The sequence below is a fragment of the Meriones unguiculatus genome, chromosome 20 (assembly GCF_030254825.1).
Source record: "Meriones unguiculatus strain TT.TT164.6M chromosome 20, Bangor_MerUng_6.1, whole genome shotgun sequence".
Lineage (NCBI taxonomy): Eukaryota > Metazoa > Chordata > Mammalia > Rodentia > Muridae > Meriones > Meriones unguiculatus.
The window spans coordinates 70,405,854-70,412,010 of record NC_083367.1 but is presented as its reverse complement, the minus strand read 5'-3'; positions in this window follow the sequence as shown (position 1 = coordinate 70,412,010).

Sequence of the window (6,157 nt, the reverse complement as noted above, 5' to 3'; positions counted from 1 at the left end):
CGGGCGGACGCGGCGGAGAAGGGCCTCCCCCCGACCGTGTGGCCCAGCTCACCCCGCGCCGCGTGGGCGTTGGGGCCTAGGAGGCCTCATTAACCAAGCGAACCTGTGCAAGAGTAGCTCACAGGGCAGGGCCCTGGGGATCGGAGGGGAGAGGCAGTCAGTCCACCAGTCTGCAGGCAGGGCCTACTCCAGAGAGCGTCAGGCACAGCCAGGGAACCGCAGACAAATCTGCCAGTCTTTTACAGCCTACTTCGTCTGCATTACTAAAGGCATCTGGAGTGTGGTGGGTGATAGAGGAGCAGAACATTTACCTTCGGATTCCAGTTTGCCTTTCTGTTTCGTTTAGAGAGCTTAAACATCAGACTTCGCAACGGAAAGCTGAACTTCAGAGTGAGGAGACTAAGGCCAGGTGGTTTGGAAAGGTGCTTCCTTTTTCTGTAAGAGAGGGTTGCGCAGTCTTCACATCCGTTTCCTGGGTGTTGGAATAGATGGCACATGTCTTAGTCTGGACTGATAGACCACAATACTGTTCTTTAACATCACGGTGCCATCATATCCATTTCTAAAATTGTAGGTGGCTTCGTACGCCCTCACAGAGCGGAAGCCGCGTCCTAGGGTTTTCTAACCCCACTCAGAAGACCACCACCCTTCCATTCTGCAATAGTAATGCATCTATTCTGCACCTCAATTCGTGTATTCTACATTTCAGTAATAGTGTCTGCATATACATAAAATCCGACCCATCCCCATATACTGCTACACTAAGAAACAGATTTCAGCACACGTATTTCAGTATATACTTTACGTCTATAGCGACTCATGTTCAGTGTTTCACGGACATTACGTGAGCTGTGCCCATGAGGTGCTTAGAGGGCCACCTGACAACACAGGTCATTATTAATAACTTTGGAGTCACCTCTTAGTGCTTCCAAATGCTTTTATTTCTTCTTTGAGAATTCCAAACATCTTTACCATATTCTAATCCCTCCCTCAGCCCCGCCCAGATCCCCCCTTACCTCCCTATCCACCCACCTTCTTGTTTCTCTCTTAAAAGCCTAAAACAACAATAAAAGCACAGAGGAAGTAAAAGCCAGAAGTGTGGAATCTGGTTTGTGTTGTCCAGGTCCTCCTGAGCACTGGGCCTGCTCTGGAGTGTGGTTCATAGACCCAGTGTCACTGCACTGGAAAAAACGGACGTTTCCGTCCCTCAAAGCTATTACTTGTGAAGAGCTTCCTGGCCAAGTGTGGGGCTCCGCTGTGTACTCCCTAACCTCTGTGATGCGATCTTGTCTGGCTTGACCCTGAGCGGCTCTTGTGCATGCTATCATAGTCTCTGTGAGTCCATATGTTCCCTGTTGTGTCTGGAAAAACTATTTCCTCATACATAGTATGTCACCATGTAGCACAGGCTGGCTTTGAACTCATGAACTTCCCACCTACTCCTCTTGAATGCTGGGATTATAGGCCCATACCACCTCCATTCTGTTTCTTAATTTCACAGATGAGAAACCGGCCACACTCACTCCTGTGCTAGCCTTGCTCTGCTGTTAGGCTGTTCAGCCCTCCACCTGCGGGTGCCTCTGCTTCCTCTCCTTCCTGAAGCCAAGTCCTCCACTCCTGATTCCCAGGCTGGCGTTTGCAGTCCCTTTGCCCTCGTATTCTCTGTCTAGGTTTCTCTCCCCTCTCCGCAGGAGTTGTGATATGTTTTATGTTCCCTCGTCTCTACCCTCCCTATGCCCATCTTCTCCGCATCGTCAGCCGCCTTCTCAACCTAACCCTTTCCTGTCCTCAATGCCTGCTCTGTCTGGGGCTTCACAGGCAATCAGCCTTGAGCTCAAGGTGAACACTTGTGATGAACAGTGGAAGCCCACAGGGGCCAGCAGCGCGTGGCTCACTGACCAGCAGTGGAGCTCCAGGCGGTCCAGAAGTTCATGGTGGCCTGGAAGACAGCTGCTTAACTGGCAGCCAAGTCCGGGGCCTTCGAAGGCAGTTCTTCAGGGAGCCCTTCCCTCCAGAATATAATGTGGTCAATGGAGTGAGAGAGCGTGAGTGAGTTTTTATTTTGTGACTCAAGGACAATATAAACCTTGGGCAGTGGGAGGAGTTCCAAGGGTGAGTGTGTTTGATTAGATGGGGTCAGGGATACTTACTATACGTGTACCAAAACAGTCCTATCATAAGAAGAGAAAAGCAGTACCTAATTATCCTACGGGTGGGGGAAGAGCTCCAGGTACAGTCAAGGTGACTCACTGAAAGCCTAGACACCGAGTTATACCGAGTTACGTCATTAGCATGCTCGGGTGCACACTAAACCAGTTTTTTTTTTTTTTTTTTTTAAATCAGGAAAGGGCTGGGCTTGTGATCTTCCTTTAGGCTATGAGATGCTCCTTGGGGATTTCTCCCTGAGAAAGGGAGTCCATTTTGTACCTAGCTCATGAGGCTCTCTGGAAATGCTAGACTTCCACCTTACCAGCAGAGTCTCACAGTATCCAGAGGCAGTCTTTTGTCCCTTCCGGGTAAATGTCCCTTCATCCTCTCCCTTGTTCCTTTCCCTTCTCCCTTGTCCTCTGTCTCCGGTCTTTGTCTCTTATTCCTTGCCCTTTGTCGCTGTGGGCAAATAAATCACAGTTGTTGAGAACTGTGTCTTGGAGTGTCTTGTGCTGACTTCGAGGTTCTTTCAAACATATTCATGCTTAATGTGAACTCTGTAGTCTCCAGAGAAGACAGACAGGACACAGCTATGATGACAGCAGCACCTGGATTGTGGTATCACTAATCACTGGGAAAAACTGCCATGCCTCATCTGCTGCCAGGACTCTTGCTCAAATATAACTGCTTTTGGGTCAGTTGCCCTACTCTGCCTAGTCAGAGTGATGTCAGTGTTCCTAAGTACCTCTACAAAAAAAATTTTTTTTCTTTCTCTCAGCCCTGGGCCTGCCAGCCAAAGGCCACTTGCCTTGTACCACCCCTGCCAAGCCATCAAGAACATGGGAACCTAGGGCTATCGTCTAGGTAAAGAAAAAGTCTCTGTCACTTTAATCGGTACGTAGAGCTTTTACATATACCTCCTACTCTAGTTTTTCGTTCTCAGATCTCTGCTCGTATTGACTGGCCCGCCTAAACACACACTGATGGCTCTCTCACTTACCCCCTCACCCACCCGCAATCAAACACACAGCCTGTCCTCCTCAGCCTACTGAACTCCACCTTAACTTGCCCCTTCGAATGCTTTTCCTTCTTTCCATTTCTCACTCCTCATGCCCTCATGCCTACTTCCTTACTAAGGAGTGATATCCTTTTCAGACAACAGCTCTCAACTCACCCCTACATGCTTCCTTTCTTTCCTCGGCCTCTGTTGGGACACTCTCTCACTCTCTAAAATCCCCCACCTCTCTTGCCCTCTGCCCACGTCTTTATCAACCCCACTGAACTGGGTCCACCTCTCCTTCTCTTGCTGGACATCATAACCCCCTCTCTCTTACACCCAAAGACCCTTCTGAGTACATCTCCAAACCCAAATACTCTGCCCTTAACCAGCTTCAGAGGCCTGAAACCCATTAGCCAATCCCTTTTATCCAAACAGTTTCTATGCCCCCCCGCACCCTGCAACACTCCCATACTGACCATCAAAAACCCTAACAAAACCTTTTACCTAGTCCATTACCACTGCTGTTACGCTTTCCACCCTGAGATCCTTTTCCACATGGTCTGCCTTGGAGCTGAGGAAACTGAAGATGGAGGCAGGTCTGATTGGCTATAGGGAGGACAGGACTGCAAAGGAGAGGTCATCTACACACTGAAGCAGGGTGTGGGGAGCAGGCCAGGTCGCTATGGCCGACAGAGCTCAGCTTCCAAAGACAACATTTCTTACCTATAAAGACAATAGTCACACCAGCACAGCAGCTGTCAAGCTGCCCTTCATCCCTTACGACTGCTCCCTGCTCCCTCCAGGCAACCCTACCACGCAGCCGGGGAGTAACACACCTGGCCCTCCTTCTCCACAGGACGTTATTCGATACTCACACTAAATATCTCACTCTGAATTCCTTCCATCCTTTCTCCAAATTCCGCCGGTTCTCATCCTAGCAGATAATATGGTTTTGTTTTGTTTTGTTTTGTTTTAACAAAACTGAACCCAAACCAACATGGTATGTCAGCGAAGTAACTCCACCTCTAGGATGCGCCCCTACCTTTCTCACTCAACAAGTTATATAGGCCTGAAGTTAGGACAGTCTAAGGAAACGTTTAAAGGTATGTAAATACAAGTTATGAAGGTCTAAGGATGTAAACACTTTCTTATAAAAGTCTGTAAATGCAAGTTATAAAAATGTTTAAAGATAGGAGGAGGATTTTAAAGTTTAAGTAAATTGTGAGAGTCTATGAGAAAGTGATTTATGGGTCTGAGAAAGTAATTAAAGTTATATAAAAATTTTTCAGGTTTCTTCCTTCTCTAAATGCTACATAAATCTACTGCCCTTTCTACAATGTAAATTGTAATACAGACAACAAACAATCGTAATGCTAACAGATCTAAAATTTTTAAACTTAAAAAAATCTTACTTCAGAAAATTGACTTAAATACACCTGTCACAAGTCAAATGGACTCCAGATAAGTCCTCCTGTCAACCAACAGCCTAAATTTCCTCACCTGTCTACTCCTGAGGACGGGATCTCTCCCCCTCTTCCTGGTCTTGGGACTCCATTTCCCAAACACCAGGACCAAAACCCTAAACGTTTCAAATGTACATCCAAGATAAAAAAAAAAAAATTCTCTCCTAAACTTTTTTTTTTTTTTACATTTTAAAACATCTTAAGATTAAACAGTCCCTGATCTTGTGTGATTGGTGAGTTGTCATATCATAGTAAGAACAGGGTCAAAGCAAACTGCTCACTTTTGACAACAGAAGCAAATAGCAAGAGAAAGACTGACAAGCTCTGCAGAGATCCAATGTAGCACTTCCGGGACATGCTTCTATTGATCTAAGTTCTTCCCATAATGATCCACCTTATAAAGATTCCAGAACATCTCATTAGTAACACCATAAGCCTGTGAGATTATCACAGAGGACCTTGAGGGACACTCAGCCAATGATAACACTCTATTCAAACATACATCTCTGTGAACATAATCAAGGTGTAAACTAAGACAAGGTTATCATTCATTGCTGTGAGAGCGCAATACAGTTTGAATGTCATTTTTATAAGAGACAATACTTAATAACATCTTGATTTTGATCTGTGAGGCTCAGAGTACAGTAAACTTCATTGAACAACAAGTAGATTGGTTATTTCAAAATGCAGATTGTTGGGCCATAGCTTTTGCTCATTATTTAGGACGTATTGACAATCATTATCCAAAAGATAAATTACTTCAATTTGCCAATGAGCATGCTTTTGTATTTCCTAAAATAATTAAACAAAAGCCATTACCTCAAGTTCCAACAGTATTCACTGATGGATCTTCAAATGGAAAAGCTGCTTATGTACTAGAGGGACAAACTTTTGTTTTGCAAACATTGCCAGCCTCAGCTCAAGTTGTAGAATTACGAGCTGTTGCTGCAGTCTTTAAAATTTTGGCTTCTACCTCTTTCAACTTGTACACTGATAGCCATTATATAGCTAAAGCTTTACAAGTCCTAGAGACTGTAACGTATGTTAATACAGCTAATAAACAAATACAAGATCTATTTAGAGAGATTCAACAAAGTATTTGGAGCTGTGTGCAGCCTTGTTACATAGGGCATATTAGAGCTCATTCAGGGCTTCCTGGACCTTTAACTTTAGGAAATGATTTAGCAGATCTAGCCACACGTTTGGTTGGATTAACTCAACAAGAATTGGCTCAAAATTCTCATGCATTACATCATCAAAATAGCAAGAGCTTAAGAAAACAATTTAATATTACTAGAGAAGCTGCTAGACAAATTGTAAGATCATGTTCCTCTTGCCCTGAACATTTTAATGTACCTCATTATGGTGTCAATCCTAGAGGCTTGACTCCCAATCATTTATGGCAAATGGACATAACTCATGTCCCAGAATTTGGGAAACTAAAATATGTTCATGTAACAATTGCACTTTTTCAGGATTTATCATGGCAACTCCTTTAGTAGGGGAAGCCACCAAACATGTTGTAAGTCATTGCTTAGAGTGTTTT